This window comes from Ursus americanus, chromosome 2, assembly GCF_024610735.1.
Source record: "Ursus americanus isolate L20-20 chromosome 2, mUrsAme1.1.p, whole genome shotgun sequence".
NCBI classification, from domain to species: Eukaryota; Metazoa; Chordata; class Mammalia; order Carnivora; family Ursidae; genus Ursus; species Ursus americanus.
In genome coordinates, this window is record NC_142128.1 from 29,858,784 (window position 1) to 29,876,439 (window position 17,656).

Sequence of the window (17,656 nt, forward strand, 5' to 3'; positions counted from 1 at the left end):
CCTCATAGTTTCCAGGTTAGTGCTGGCTATTGGCTGGGAGTTCGACTGAGACTAAGGTCTGGGGACCTTGGTCTCTCCCCATGTAGGCATCTTACTGTGTCCTGGGTTTCATCACAGCATGATGGCTGGGTTCAAGAGTGACTATGTCAAGAAAGAGCTAGGCAGAGTTGTATCTCCCATTATGCTACAGCTTGGAAAGTCACATAGCATTATGGTCACCATATTCTATTATCCTAGACAGTCACAAAAGCCACCTAGGTTCAAGGGGAGGGGAAATAGACTTCATCTTTTGATAGGGATAGCAAGATTCTGTCGGGCATATGGAATAGGAAAATCCAATCTACCCTGGCATTATTGTGATAATTAAATAAGATAATATAAAGTGCTTCACTTGGTATCTGGCACAGAGTATATATTTAATAAATATTTATTGAATGGATGATAAATGGTAAATCTCACATTTCCCAAGGGACTCTACCATTTATTATTCATCTATTCATTGCCTCTGTCCATCCCATGGCAAGAAACACAGTAGATGTTCAATAAATATTTCTTGGATAAATAAAGAAATTAATAGTCCTGGCACATTGTAGGTACTCAATAATTTTTATTTGGGTGAAGACTTCATCCGTAAAGTAGATCTGTAGCTCTTTAGAGATTCACTAAATCTGAAGGGTCAACTATCTTGGATTTAGCCACCATGAGGCTGCTTCAGCCAGTCATTGAGGACACTAAGGACTGCCTAGGAAGTCAGTGTACTCGGGTTGAGAGAACTGTCAGGATCCCAGGCTCAGATTTCCATGAACGTTAATGCTACCTCAGCAATGGCATCCCCTTCATTTGCCAAATGCTTTTGGGCAAATCAAAGCTACTTTGTTGTTCTGTCGTCTATTGGATAAATGGCATGATTAGAAATGGATTACTTCCTGAGAGAGCAAGATACAGATGGAAAGCTTAAAGTGGCCTAGAAGGAGCAGTGAAGGACAGGAAGGATGTCTTTGTGCCCTACTGAGGAGCTGGTTGGGAGATGGTGAATATTCCGCAAGGCAAGTCCGGTTCCTCTGAACGTGGAATGGGATTTACCTCATCTAACCGTGGTCTTCTGCATCATTACAAATTCAGATCAACCACAGTCCACCTAAGACAGATCCTATCAGAGAGAGGATAGTTTATGCTCATAATATGGACCTCACTGACCTTGAGCCACTTCAGTGTTAGACCCATGAGTTTCCCTCAAGACACCCTCCTGATAACTCTGCCACATTCTCTCAAGCATCCAAACGTTTACGGGAATCTGTGCAATGGGACAGGTTGTCCCATGTCTCCTTGTCTCCAGAGTATAAGTTACCAGAAAAATAATGGGCTTTAGAGGTCAGGTATTAGACATTCTTCTTTGCCAGCCCTGATCGTGGCATTTACCAGCTATGTGAAATGGGGCAGCTCGTGTAACTTTTAAACTTGAACTTTCTCATCTATAAAATGGGACTAATATGATACAACTCGGGGACTCATTGTAAAAATTACAAAAGGGAGCATCAAATTTACAACACACAGTAAGTATTCAATAAATGCTAAGTCTTTCTGTTATTATTATTGTGGTCCTAATGATACCACCCCTCTCCTCAAGGCACTCATAGAACTGACTCATTTTGAGGTTGTTAATGTGTGTTCTTTGATGTATCAATAGACTCCACCCCCAAGAGGACAAGGACTAGATCTCTCCTTTGGCATCTTCCATAAATCCAGTTTTACTGGGTTTGACACTCAATTACTACCCATTGAATATGCAAATGTGTATGTTTACAGACCATATTAATAATCATGTGGAGCTTGATACTGACTATAAGGATATCTAAGGATTCACACGAACTTGTTTCTTTCCTCATACCCATTATTTTAAGGTAGATTAACTTGTAATGGCCGGATATCAGCAAGATGCCTTTATTTTGCTCTTTTGCTTCTAAATTAATTGCGTTAAACACCTCCATTAAGATCTCCACACGTGATATGTAGGGTCAATTACAGTCTAATATTAGTAAACACCAGGCTAGAAAAGGCGAAGAGGAATGTATTTTCCCTTTCCTCTGAAATATACACTTTGCCTATCTGGTATATAAACACCAGTGACTCCAGATTTTGATGTATGGCTTGGGGCACCAAATAATCGGGTTATGACTTATTTGGAAAATACAAAGGAGATAAGGCCCTCTGCAAAAAAGAGAATGAAAAACCAATAGGCTAGAACATCTCCAGGCAAAAAGATGAAGGTTATACACCATCTTGTTTCTGTTGATAATACTCCATTTATAACCTACTCCCCTTGTCATTTATGTGGTGATACGCAAGGACGGCGAACTTGAAGGAAGGAGAGTGGAGGTTTTCTTTATAAAGTTTTTGTAAAATCCTTTTTCCTCAAGGTATGCCTAAGCTAAGACTTGGCTCATAAGGCATGGGTCCATGCTAAGAATATCTAAGGTCCTTCCAGTCAAAGAGTCTCCATCATGTTTATGACATTCCATGACCCCAAAAGACCCATAATTGGTGGACTGAGAAGGTGAGCCATAACAGAATAAATGTCCCCAAGAGGTTATTCTTAGGATCCTCTGTGTTTCCTTTAGATGGTTTCTTTTCCTTTAGTCCAACAGGTTGACTGGTAGAACAAGTACATCAAAGCTGGAAAATTTGTTATTATCCATCACTGTATCTTAGTACCTAGCACAGTGTATAAAATATGGTAGGCGCTCACTATAGGTTAATTCATCTGTACACTGAGCATATATTACAAATATTTGTTGAGCTTGTAGTGATATGTCAGACATATTCCTTGACATAAATGAAGGAAAGAGGAAGGGAGGGAGGGAAGGAAGGAAGGAAGGAAGGTAGGAAGGAAGGAAGGAAGGAAAGAAGGAAGAGAGGAAGGAAGGGAGAGAGGAGAGAAGGGAGGGAGGAAGAAAGGAAAGAAGGGGATAAGTGAATTCTCCCTAAGGTCTTGCTTAGAGTGGCCCTAGTCATGTTTTTTACTTCTCATACGGAACCATTACTTTATTGAATTTTCTTCTTGTTTCTCAGATAAATTACCCTGACCTTCAGTTCCTGTTTGGGGACTGATCTAAGCATAAAGGATGGCAATAGGAAGTTTTGGGGCCTGTGCATATTGGGGGCTGAGTAGCCAGTACAAAGAAACTCCGTTCAAGAGGAATTAATAGTATTAGAATATAAAATGATTCTAGGTGAAATAAAAAGGACATGGGCAAACAGACAGAAGCTGGAAGGGTGAAAGGCTATACCAAGCTTGTATCTGTATAGAGAATCAGCCAGAAGGAGGTATTCAGAACTTAGGCTGTGAGTTGCAAGTGTGTTCAGGATCTTTGTATGTGGCAACGTGGGGCACGCATGTGGCTGCAAGGGGTAGACAATTGTATGGGCGAGGGAACAAAGTCCACACAAAGATGCCCTCACTCCTGACATAAATTGTACATTCAAGGTCCCCCAAACCATTCTAATTTTAATAAATCGCTAGAAGTATTCATGGAATTCACTGAAAGCTGTTATACTCACAGTTACAGCTTATTGCAGGGAATGGATCCAGACTAAAATCAGTCGGTGGAGGAAGCTCATGGGCAGAGTCCAGGAAAGGTTTCAAATGTGGAGCTTCAACCGTCCCGCCTCCATGGAATTATGGACAGTGTGACTTTCCCAGCATCGGTGTGTGATCGCAGGCAAGGTATGGCCAACCACAGAAGCTCACTGAAGCTTTGGTATCTTAACATTTTTATTGGGGCTTAATCCCATAGGGCTTGTGTGGTAGCCCCTCTAGAGTTATCTGATAATGTGGGGCTGACCATTAGTCTCCAGTTCCTTCATAGGTGGAACTCATACTGTATGGCCCACATCTCCATTATACAACACATGTTAGACTCTCTGGTGAGCAGGACCCGCAAGCAAACAGAGATATTCCTACCAAGCAGGAACATCTCAAGTGTCTAGGGATTATGTCCTAGTAGCCTAGGGCAAAGGCTAGACCTATCTTTGGGTGAGGTTAATTCTTCACTGCACAGTGGCCTTAGAGAATAGACACTAGGAACCCAGAATTGCCCCAATGAATCATTCATTCATTCATTCATTCATTCATTCATTCATTCATTTCTCTGTGCAAAATACTGCACTAGGCACTTTGGGGGAAATGGTGGTGAAGACATGATTCTTGAGCTGACTCAGAGTGAGCAATCATGGGAGACAAGGAGCAGGTGGAAGATGGAAAAGTAATCTAGCAGGCACCAGGGTGGCTCAGTTGGTTAAGTGTCTGCCTTCGGCTCAGGTCATGAGGCGAGGGTCCTGGGATCCAATCCCACATCAGGCTCCCTGCTCAGTGGGGAGACTGCTTCTTCCTCTCCCTTTACCCCTTCCCCCTGCTTGTGCGTCCTTGTATGTGCTCTCTCTCTCTCTCCCTCTCTCAAAAATAAATAAAATCTTTAAAAAAAAAAGAGAGAGAGAGAAGAAAAGTAATCTAGCTAGCCAGAGACAGCACTGGAGTGGGAAATGGGAAAGTTTAGTGCATAGTCTAAGGGGGCATGGGGCTCCCAATTCTTATTCCAGAAAGATGAGAATGAGCAAGTCCAACCATGTGGCCTGGGCATGGTGACAAGTCATTCAGATCCACAGAAAACAGGCAAAGAGAAGTCACCAGCCAGATCTTCATTTCATTTTTATTTTCTTCTTAGTACTTATTGCATCTGAAATTATCTTGTTTACTTATTTATTCATTTAGCGTTTGTCTTTCCCAGTAGAATGAGGGAAGATGTTTGCCTGTTTGTCTCACCACTCTGTTCCCAGTTCCTGGAAGAGTGCCTAGCACAAGGTAGACACTCATTATTCATTCGTTAAATGAATTCTACTCCAACTTCATGCCACAAGAAGGAGCTCTGACTTTCTACCTATTGGGCTTAGGTTTCTCCAACTAAAGCAAAGGGAAACTCACAGCCACCAGTGGCATGTCTAGCTGCATATCAACTCCCATTCATTTCCTCCAGCGGGAGAGTGATGCCCTGTATCGGGGGGAATAGAAGCTTCTGGTACTGTGGTGCATTTGTCCATTTAGATCTGCTGGAAGGCTGAGGAGTAATTATAGATGCAAACCTGCCGCCTTCAACTGTAAAAACTTCACACTGAGTTAATAAAGACTTGGGCACTTAGCTTCATGTTTTTGCATCTTAACACATGAAGGCATTTTGCAAAGGGTTGAGTGAACACAATTATCAATTTCCACATGCATATTACCATTCAGCTGGGGTCAGGCAAATTCTTCCTAAACACAGACTGTTGACAATGGCAATGAACACTTGTGCTCACTTTTCTCATCCACCATGTGCCAATTTGTGTCACTTTCTTTTGACTCCATTTTATCAATTTCCACATTAATCTCTGATGAATGCAAAACATCAAAGCTGCTCCCCAGATCAATCCAGTTGGGGATGGGGCGCAAAATGGAATTTGACTTTGCTTTCTGTAGAGGAAATCAGAGGTACATGCTGTTGGGGGCTGTATAAACTGGCAGAGAATGACCGGAGGCAATGCAGAGGTGACTTCTTTTATTTATTGGGACATAAGAAATTCAGACAAAGGCTGGGGCAGGGGATGGTGTAAAATATTGAATGAAAGGGGGATCTTTTGTTTTGGAGAGGGAACGTGTACTAAATTATGTATATAAAATGAATTTGGGGGAGCCTGGGTGGCTCAGTTGTTTAGGCGTCCGCCTCTTGATTTCAGTTCAGGTCATGATCTTGGGGTTATGAGATGGAGCCCCACATCAGGCTCTGTGCTCCGTGGGGAGTCTGCTCAAGATTCTCTCTCCCCTCCCCACCATGGTCTCTCTCTCTCTCTCACAAATAAATAAACAAATCTTTAAAATCCTTTAAAAAATGAATTTGGGGGCACCTGGGTGGCGCAGTCGTTAAGCATCTGCCTTCGGCTCAGGGCGTGATCCCAGCGTTCTGGGATCGAGCCCCACATCAGGCTCCTCCGCTAAGAGCCTGCTTCTTCCTCTCCCACTCCCCCTGCTTGTGTTCCCTCTCTCGCTGGCTGTCTCTATCTCTGTCAGATAAATAAATAAAATCTTTAAAAAAAAATGAATTTGGATAAATGGCTTATAAAGATATAATTATGTGGTTATATATATTTGGAAATAGTCCGGTATAGAAATTGAATGGATTAAAATAGTAGAGTTAGAACATGGGTTTGATTGTAAGATAAAGAAAAAAAGAGGTGGTTGATTATGTTTCTGTGGTAGCAGTAGTGAGCTGAGCCAAGAACACAGGTGGAATCCAGCTGAGTGGAGGGGAGGGTTCTAAGGGTGAACATAGGCAAACCTCCAAATGGCCTGGCTCTGAGATGCCCTTCCCTTAGGCCAATTCCCACGTGATGAAGAAAGCCACATGCCTGGAAGAGGTCTGACAGCACTGACTTGGAAGAAGGTCTGAGGTGCAGTATAGAGGAGGCAATTCTTTCTTCTGTCCATTCCTGCTGGTTCACCTCTAATGTCTAGGGCCGCTTAGTGGGCTGCAGGGCACAGTGTGGCTTCTTTCCTCGAGGTAGTGTATACACAGGCATCAGAGCAAGTTGGCCTAATTTGAACCCCATTTCCATCACTTCTACCTCTGTGCCTTTGCAAGTGACTTTCTGACATTTTTTCCTCGACTATAAAACGAGCTCACATCTGGAGTTATGTGACCGTTGCATGGTTTGCACAGTGCTGGCATGGAGCGAGCACTCGTCAATCATTTTTTACCGTGATATTTAATATGTTCAAGAGAGGACTGCCTGCACCCAATGTGAGGCTGGGTGTCAGTGAGGGCAAATTCCCTTCCTAAAAGTGTCTCATGTTCTGCCAGCACTTCACAGTCTTTTCCCTTCATTCCCTCCTTGTGGTTGACATAGTTTCTCCTTCAATTCCAAAAACAAGCAAGCAAGCAAACACTTATAGTGAAAGAGGGTGTCATAATGGTTCTGGAAACTTCAACCCTTTATAACTGTGCATGGCTGGTCAAATATGTCCTGTAGGGGGAGCCATTCCCTTTCCCTCTCTCCTTACAAACGGCCCGTAAATGAGACCTGTCTGTCCTCTCAAAGGGATCAAATAGATTATCGTATGGTTTCCCTTATATGTGGAACATAAGGAATAGCATGGAGGACATTAGGAGAAGGAAGGGGAAAATGATGGGGGGAGATATCAGAGGGGGAGACGAACCATGAGAGACTATGGACTCCGGGAAACAAGCTGAGGGTTTCAGAGGGGAGGGGGGTGGGGGATTGGGACAGGCCGGTGATGGGTATTAAGGAGGGCACATACTGCATGGTGCACTGGGTGTTATATGCAAATAATGAATCATGGAACATTACATCAAAAACTGAGGATGTACTGTATGGTGACTAACATAACATAATAAAAGAAAAAGATACAGGATTGCCTTTGGAGGGGGGAGAGTTTTATATCTGCTTTATGAGATGTGGGGATTAGAACATAAATGGGACCCACCTTCTCTACTGGAAAAAATTAATGCATAAAGGCAGTGGACCCCTCTTATCTCTTCTCTCTACTTTTGGTGGGAGTGAAGAAATCTATGGTATTTCTCATGTAGCTGGTTGGGCAATGACCAACCAGCCCCAAATCTTCCCCTGTGTGGGCCCTTATATCATTTAGCAATTGGCATAAAATAAGTTACCTTAAAAGAACCATTTCTTATTTTTTTTACAAGTCTGTGGGCTATCTGGGTAGTTTTTCCAGCTTGGGTGGGCTCATTCCCGCATCTTCAGTCAGCAGGAGGGTTGGCTGTGCGCTGGCTGGTCTAGGATTGCACCAGCATGTGAGCTGCTCCACATGTCTCTCAGCCTCCAGCCGCTGAGCCCAGGCTCACGGTGGCAGTGGTGACAAGGATCTAAGAGTGAGTAAACCTAGTTGTATAAAAGGACAAGGAGAGACCCACACGTGCTTTCAAGTCTCTGATTGTGTGAGGCTTGCTATATATAGTCTCGTCTTACAAGTCACCCATCCGAGCCAGGGAACTACAAAATTATAAGCAAAAGGATGTGCATGCGGGCAGGCTATTCGTTGGGGCCATTCATGCAATCAAGCTCCCCCGTCCCAAAGACCGCAGTGTGAGGCCTGAGGTGCACACGGTGTGCAAGGGTGAGAACGGTCTTACGTGGGGGCCTCGGAAAGTCTTTTGATCAAAAAGATTCTTGAGCCAGGTTTTAGAAGATGAGCATGTGTTCTTTAAGAGGAGGAAGGGCAACCCAGGAGGAGAGCACAGCTCACCCTAAAGCGCAAAGGCCTGACCCCGCTTGGTGCAGTGGAGGACCCGGGAGAAGCTCTGCAGAGTAAGTAAGTACAAAGGTGGTGATGAAAACAGAAGTCCAAGAGGTTGGGCTAAACAGCTTAGGTTTCATCGTACAGTCTCCCTGGAAAGCACCAGAGGTTTTTATACTGCTGAACATTATGAGCTGCTTTCCTTTGGAAAGATAACCCTGTGCACAGGGTCCAGAGGGGAGGAAGAGCCTTACACCCACCCAGTCTCTAAGTCAGGAGACCTTTGTTGCCAAGTAATTCTTCCTCCACCCACCCTGCTTTGTTGAGCCCTGTTGTTCCTCTCAGGAACACGGCTTAAGTGCTTCTAATTCACAAACCTGGGAACCAGTTTTTTGCAGAGTCCTTAGACAAGGACAGATCCAGACTCTGGCCACCAAAAAAAAAAAAAAGAAAAGAAAAGAAAGAAAAGAAAAGAACACCAGAAATAATGGCTAGAATAAGAAGCAAAGCCCCGGTTTGCAATTTCATCCTGAAGCATCTATAATTAGACCAGAGAGAAATGATTTATTTAATCCATGTTATTTCATACAAGATCGTTAGCAATATTCAGTCGTATCTTTATTACCCCTGGGCATGCTACCTGTGTAGCAGTTGAGAGTAACAATGGGGCTTTACTTATCTTCAGGAAGCCAGCCCATTCTTTTGGTGAAGGAAAAATGGCCCCAGCCCCAGGTTGCCATAGACACTGGGGACGGCTGTCACCGAGCTGCAGCACACCTATTTCCTGGTGACAAGCAGAATTAGAGGTATTGAGGAATCAAAGAGAAAACTAGCCTGATGAAACAAAGGGTCCCTTCAGCTTCTCCCGACGTACTTCTTTGCAAAAGCAGCCTCCCGGTGCCCCTTTCCCTCTCCCCTCCTCCCTGAAGCCAGGCGAATGAATTTGCGTCTTAAGGATGGAGGCAGTAACCTCCACACCAGGCTCAAATTCACGTACAGAGCAAGGACCTTCCTTGAACCACGTGAGTGGCTTCCCGTGGTTCCGACTTTCCTGACACACCTCCAAGCCTGGAAAGGTCTGTCCCCTGCAAATTCTCCAAATTCCAAATTCCTCGGTACTCTGCTACCGCCCCACTGCCCTGTCCGCCTTTGAGTTCATAAGTATGCAACACATTTCCCACCTAGGGGACCTTTGCCCTTGGTGTTCCCGCTTCCTAAATTCTCTCCCTCTTACCCTCTGTGTGGCTGGGTCCTTCTGGTTCCCCAGGTCTTAGTTTGAAGGTCACTTTCCCCAGAGGACATGCCTGACCATTATATCTGAAATAGCTCCTCCACCCTACTGATTCCCTATCCCGTCATCTTGGTTCTTGCCTGGTAATTTTCCCAACCTACAATTATCTTTTATTTACTGTTTGCTTATTTATGGCTGGTCGCCCCCACTAGGGTACAAGCTGCATAAAGGCAGGTGTCCAATAGATGCATGTACTTATCTTTGCTTGGTTTCTTCCCAAAGCAGACACTTGAGGCAAGGATTCAAGTGCAAGTGGCTTATTCAGGAAGTGAAGGAAGTGCAGGAAGGAGACTGGAGTGAGATGAGGAAGGCAAAGCAGCCATTGAAGTGCTGTGATAACAAGTGTCCATCGACAAGGGGGTTTACGAATGACAGAAGCTTATTTGTCATGTTTCTGAATGCCGGAAGTCTGAGAGCAGGGTGCTGGGCTGGTCAGGCTCTGGTGAGAGCCCCCATGTAGGCTGTGGATGCTTGATATCTCCTTGTGTCTTTCATGGCAGAACAGGGAAGGGGGCTCTCAGGGGGCTCTTTACCAAGAGCACTAATCTCATTCATGAAGCCTCCACCCTCATGACCTAATGACCTCCCAAAGCCCCCAAATTCCATTAGATTGGAAACTAACCTGTAACATATCAATTTTGGGGGGGGATATAAATATTCAGTCTGTAGCTGGTGTATTAGAGAATGAGCTACCATTGGGGCAACTGGGGTATAATCCCCCTGGAAAACTCCTGGAGCCAGTGAAGAACACCCAACTCAGACTTGACCTACCTGAGGGGTAATAGAGCTGGGGTAGTCACACGCCAGCTCCCGTCTGGAGCTGGAGGGCTGTTCCCAGGGACCAGGAAGTCTCCTTGTAAGCAAATAAGTAATGGATCATGTACTAGAGGTAAGAATTGTCTTTGGAGAGTTTGTAGAAAGAGACAATGTGGTTATTACCAAAAGATGCCTACAACGTAAGGGTGGGGGTAGGACACTTGGGTGAGGCCAACTTAGCAGGAACGGTAAGAGCCATGTGGAAGTAAGGGGCTGGCCAAAAATGCCATGGAAAAAAGACAAGTGGAGACTTTACATAATCAAAAGGGAGCAAGGGTCAACATGTAGTATTTTTAAAATTGAGGCGCCAGTTACCTACAGTGGCATACGCACATGTCGATGGCACAACCCAGTGAATGTGTGCCTCTGTTTACATCCATGTAACCACCGCCCAGATCAAGATATAAGATGTTTCCGTCCTTCCAGAAAGTTCTCTCATGCCCCTTTCCAGTTAATAGCTCCTCCTTATCCCTAAGAAGTGACTCTCCTGAACTTTATCACCAAAAATTAAATTTTAAAGTAACATATTTTTAACATATAGAAGGAATAAATGCTTGTTGTAGAAAATTCATACAATAAAAAATTTGAATGCAGTAAATTCAATCACCCATAATCCTATAGTCCAGAAGTAGCCACCTTGAGCATTTTCATCTATTCCTTATTATCTTTATACTGCATTTTTTAATTTTAACCAGAGCCCATACTCTGTATTCAGTTTTACATTCTGTTTTTTTTTTAAATTAATCATCAGGACATAAGCATTTTCCAGGTTAATTACAAGTTCTTTGTAAACATCATTTCACATGGCTTCAAATATTCCACTGAGGAATTTAGCAAAAAGTACTTACCAATTCCATACCTCTCAGCTGTTTTAGTTTTTTCCCACTGTTTTTCAGCAGTGAATGCCTTTTTCCATAAAGCTGTCTGGCTCTCAGATTGTTTTATTAGAATAGGGGTGGAAGTACCGAGCTAAAATAATACATATTCTTCAAGCCCAGACAATCCCCGACTGACCGTGGTCCAACTTAAAATTTTTTGACTTTATGATGGTGTGAAAGCAATACACATTCAGTAACAACTGTACTTGGAATGTTGAATGTGGATCTTTTCCGGGCTAGTGATATGCGGTCCTCCCCTGTGATGCCGGGCAGTGGTAACAGCCGCAGCCCCAAGTCAGCCATAATCATGAGAGTCAACAACCAACACACTGACAACCATTGCGATTTGTCATTTTCAGTATGGTACTCGATAAATCCCATCGATATTCTACACTTTATTATAAAATAGGCTTTGCGTTGGGTGACTTTGGCCAACTGTAGTCTAATGTAAGTGATCAGAGCACGTGCAAGGTAGGCTAGGCTGAGCAGTGGTGTTCGGTAGGTTAAGTGTGTTCTGTGCATTTTCAACTTATGATATTTTCAACTCACTATGTATTTATCAGGATGTAGTCCCATCATAATTTGAGAAAGATCTGTATTCTCAAACAGCTTTCCAGAACAGATTGATTTACACTCCTACCATCTGGGTACACAAAGGGTATCCATTGGGCGCCCCACTCATCAGCATTAAGCACCATTGGGTTTTGTGGTTGTTGTTGTTTTTCGTTTTTGAAACTTGAAGTACTATCTGGAAAAACTCAGAAAAGCTCTGTTTAGTGTCCTCTCTGAAGAACAATGCTGGCTTATTTTTCCTCTCATATTCTATAATGTTGAGATATTCTGAATAGGTGACCTCAGAAATCACTTTGGTTCAACATCTGGAGCCATCAGTGAACAATGCATAGGGAAGACAGACAAGGGACTTTTGTGGGCTGCCTCGGAGCAGGGTCACAGATGGCCTCCCATTACATAACCTCCTTTAGAAGAGTACATTCTGTTCACCTCTCATTTCATCATGGGCATGGAGAAGGAAGAAGTTGACAGGCCCAGTCTGTGACTTGGACAGCTTCAGAGGGTGTCTTTGTGAGGGTGGGACAGCATGAGAGCTGATAATTACAGTGCACAGTGCAGCTGAGAGGCATAATGATCAGGGCCAACCTAACATTTAGGTCAGACTCGATAATGGCCTTTGCAGGCATTTTCTGCTATTTAAACTCACCCTCCCATCTCCAGGAAATCCGGCCTCTTGCACTGGAATAAAAGGCCAGGGTATGCGTGCATGCTTTCTATAGGGCAATTCCAAACTTGTTTCTAGGAAAGCTACTCCAATGAAAATTCCTTGCCATGAGCAGGAAAACTCACTTCTCATAGACTTTCTAAAAGCCCAAGAGAGTAAGTCCAGTGATGGTTGTGTCTGGGAGCAAGAGGTTCACGGGAACAGGTAGTCTCCTTCTAAACCCACCTTAGAAGTACTGCTTCCTTGCCTAAGGTTCGATACCCCTGGGCCTATGGCTGTTGACGATGGTTTCCCTCCCAGGTTCACCTCTAAGTGCCTTTGGATCACACAACAGTTACCATCACTAATTTTTGTGTTTTTATTCTCAAATCCATCACACACACAACAATGGCCACACAGTGATTTCTATAGTGAATATGCATGCAATAGACATGCATATACAGGATACATTATTAGGCGCTGTAATATTTATCCACTAGAGTTACTGTCATGTCTGTGACAGTCTTTCCCTACCTAAGAAAAAAGAAAGAGGAAAAGTACTTTACGTGTAAACACAGTATATGGCTGGTGAAGTTATATACTCTGAGTTTCCTAAACCCAGACATTCTTGGTTCTTTGCTGTTTATTCTGTGATTGGCTGTTTATAATGCATTCCCACCACCATGGCCCCTCCCAAAGAACATGATTTCCATTTCCGTGGAGATCAGACTGGGACTAAAAATGCAAATGCCTGGATGCTGGACTCCCCAGGTAGCCTGGATCTACCCACAGGTGCCGCACCTGTCGTGGGGTTGGCTGGTGCTCTCCCTCTCCCACCACCCCCATGCTGCTGGGTGAGCCGCCCCACGTTGCAGCCATGCCATGAGCCCAGGGACTGGGCAACAAGTGACCATGCTTCCTATATCTTTCTCATTTCTTCTAAAGTTCCTACCACCTCCCTGCAACACTGAACATGTAGGGTGCCGATCCCTGATACATTCGGAACTCCAAACCGAACATTTCTAGACTTGGGAACCCTCCTGTTGATCCTGAAGCTTCTGATTCAACATACTCACAAACAACCCCATCTACATACTCTCCTAATAGGTTTTTGAGAATAAAAACCTGGAAGGTTATGATGGCGTCTTTAGCTTTTGGTCAAAAACACCCAAGCCAAAGACATGCGAATGCCAGGCTGCCTTCTTTAAATGGGGGTGGAGAGAAAAGATGAAATATAAGACAAAATATACATGGATTCTATCCTTTCTGATTCCACCCCATCCCAGCTACTAGCACACAGGCACGCACACTCACAAACACACACACAATCTCAACAAATTATCCTGCCATACTTGTATGTTCTCTTGCTTAACTCCTATTTCTCCTTCCAATCCCTAGCTCAAAATCTCATTCTCTGGGACAACTTATTTGTCCAACTCCGCCAGTTCGAAACAAATCACCTCCTTCTTCTGCTGACCTTGTTCTATTTGCCTCACTGAACTCGTAACACCAAATCAGATTTTCAGTTTTTATAAATTATGATTGACTGTGGGCAAACACCATGTTCCCCCATATTTGCCTCCCTAGGGTTTAACTCAGTGTCAAAGCACATAGTAGGTGCACATTAAATGTTTTTTAAAATTATATTAAATGTTATTATAACCCTGACTCCTAGTTTATATAAGTAATAACAGTTAACAATGAGCACTTACTATGTGTTAGGCACTCAGTTCTAAGTGTCTCTTTTATACTCACTAAATCCTTACTGGTCTGGGAGATAATTTTATTACCCTCCATTTTACAAATGAGGAAACAGAGGCCCAGAGAGGTTCAGCCACTTGTCCAAAGTCACACAGATAGTAGGTGGAGGAGTTGGGATTTTAGTCCAAGTCATCTGGCTTTGAGTATGGTCCATGAGTTTGTCCTGCTATTTTATGTCATCCCCTGAATAATCACACAGCACTGTGAATTAAGACCAAAGGGTTCAGTCACAGAAAAAGAGTAGTGATAAAATGATTTCAAATTGAGCTCCCTTTCCACCATCACTAATATTTATGCCAATGTATGTTCATTCACTTGTTCCTTTGCTCCCTCTACAAATATTTATTGGCTGATGACTGTTCTAGGGACAGTTTTGGGAATTAGCTTTCAGTAATGAACCTTACTGAAACCTTAGAATCTAAATTCATTTCAATTTAATTCTCCTTCAATGAACATCTCTAGAGACTCGCTAGATTATGTTCAGTTCTAGGGATACAAAAAGGAACCGGGAAGAGTCTGAGATCCCTCAAGGGCTCATATGTGGTACGGGAGACAGACACGACTGCCTTAATTAAATGGGAAGGGGTGAAAAAGACCAGAACAGAAACCTGTGTGGGGGGAGACCAAGCTCAACTCCAGGCCTCTATGGAAGGCTTCCTGGAGGAGCCAAGGGTGCACCTGCATCTTGAGAGAGCCACAGATATCAGCCAGGTGAAAAGAACTGGGACAGCTCCAGCACAGGCAAGCAGGCTGGTGTTGCTATAGCCAAGTGAGAAGCAGTGACAGAAGATAAGGTTGGAGAACATGGGGACACAGGCAAGAGAACATGCTGGAAAGAGAAAGAAAATGTTTCCAGAAGACCTCAGAACTTCCACTTCCTTCATCCTGTTTAACAGCAATGGAATTGAAACAAACTGGTCTTCATCAAGAGGAGGGGAGCTCCTTTCTTGGACAACTGCGTAAAACATAGGTCTCAGAAGATAACTCTCATATGGATGATTATTGCCTCTTCAGGCCAAGACGTACTTCAAATATGTAGACTTCCAGGCTGGACTCCTACTTCATATGAGAAGGAAACTGCCCTTAAATAAGATGGATGTTCAGATTACCCCACAAGGGAGAGAAAATAATGTCAAGGGGGAGAAAAATGAGTAAAGATGGACCTGAGAAGAATAATGAAGGGGCATTAGTGGGTGGTTTACGATGCATGGCATTTTGTTAATGTTAAGCTTTCCTAGGTGTGTCATATAAGTCACAGAACAAGGCGATGGATGGAAGTTTTATTTTCTCTTGTTTGAAACATCAAGTCCCTATGAACTCAATAAAAATATAGGGGCTTGAGAACATGGGAAGTTGATTTACCAGGACATAAAATTGATCTTAGGGATTATGGTCCACCATATAGCAACAAAAACCACTACTGCCATTTCTGTTTATTTGCTACTTCAAAGATTATCGAGACCTTTCACGATGCATTATTACATGTGATCTTATCTCAGCCTTGGGAGGTGGAAGATTTTTTATCATCCCCATTTTATATGACAAAATGGATGAGTCTTGGTCGAGGTCTTTCAGCCAGTAAGGAGCCAAACTGGAATTCAAACTCAGGTGTACCAACTCTAAAATGAATTCATTTGGCCTGTATAACCCTCTCCTGAACACACCCCCTTTCGAAGGTGTGTGAGGACCCCTCCATTCTCCTGGTCCCAAGTCACATTTCACTATCAACCTTAATAAAATCTCTTCCACACAGTTGAAGTTCATATTGTTGGAGTAGTTGGAATTCTAGGAACATAGTTTTCTACTTCTCAGCCGGTGAGCTTCCCCAGAAGAAATAGCTTGTTGTCTCAAAAGAAACAAGTGTAATGAAAAGTCCTCTTATGGGCAGCCTTAGTACTGTCTGTTCTTGCCTTTGGGTGAGTTATAATTCTCAAGAAGCAAAGCCTCCTCTCAAGACTGGAGGCGAGTAGGGTAAATTCTGTTGCCCAACCTAGTTTTATTTTATTTATGGAATGTGTTGTTTTGAGCCATTTCTCTCTTTTTTTTAACTTTATATTTTGAAATAGTTATAGGTTCACTGGAAGTTGCAAAAATAGTAGAGTTCCCTGTACCCTTCACCCAGCAGGAACACCTAAAAGCTCTATAGTACAGTATCACTGCAGAATGTTTTTCAATATTTTTTTCTGTGAATTAGTTATGAAAACTAAAGCAAAACAAGCCAGCAAACATCACCAACAAACCGAGGAGATCTAACATAAAAGTTAGAGTTTTGGTCTTTCTTAGAAACTTGGAAGACCTAGCAATGTGTCTCTGCATGGATGCTACTTGGTGGCCAATTAGTGGTTGCCTCTTGTCAACCGGCAAGCATCCTCCAGGTCAGTTGTGTTACCTACCCGGCCTCTGGAGGCAGTAGAGTTTTAAGTGCACAGAAGTGGAAGTTTTGAACGACCTTGGGGTACCTCTCCAGCATTTCCCTTAAGGCAGAAATTATATGGCTTCAGACTCACACATAACTGCTTTAAGTGAGAACATCTCTGAAATTGGAGTTCTTAAGCTGGGCTCCATAGATGCCTATCATTAAGATTTGATGATTCGAGGAACCTCTGGAAAATATGGGACGTTTTTGTATCCCTATGATCCTAGGAAGGGCAGGCATTTGCAGCTTAGAAAGATATGTTCTTGTTGCTTACATCTCCTCCTCCATGATTTAGCTCCTGCCTCCCCTACAGACAGAAATGGAGTTTCAGACACACCTCACATATATTCTTCTTCAACTGGTTTTATCTTGCCTTAGGTCACTGTGAAATAAGATTTATTCCTTCTCTGCCATCCCGTGTTCTATCCACTCCCTTTCCACTCCCCAGCACTTGATCTAATTATTTCTGTGGTGAGTTGGATTGATCCCAGGATTGGAACATGCCCGTACCCCTTCTTTAAACAAAACATATTCAGGTTTTAGGTTTATGGAAAAGATATTTGGAAAGAAAACTCAAAGCAGAAAAAGGAAGATTGTTAATGGAATAACAAGAGTCATGCTAAGAGATAGCCAGTCTTGACATTTTCAGATCTGGATGTCTTATAGTTGTTCTGCTTTAGGGCCAGACAGTGTCAAAGTTCTCCTTTTTCCCTCTCCTCCAATAAAGGGACTTAAGCTCTAGCCCTGATCCCCAATCCAGTAGGAAACTGGAGAGATGGAGTCAAATGACTGACAGCTCTCCCCTAAAGCCAAAGAGAGGAAGAGAGGGGCACCCTTTAAGAGATAAGACTGCCAGGGATTGGGAATGGGAAGTAGAGAAGATATAAGGGGGAGGGACTTCTTTCTAAGGAAAGAGAGCCCCAAATATCTAAAATCACCCCCCCACACACATACTCTTAAAAAGCCATCCCTAAAT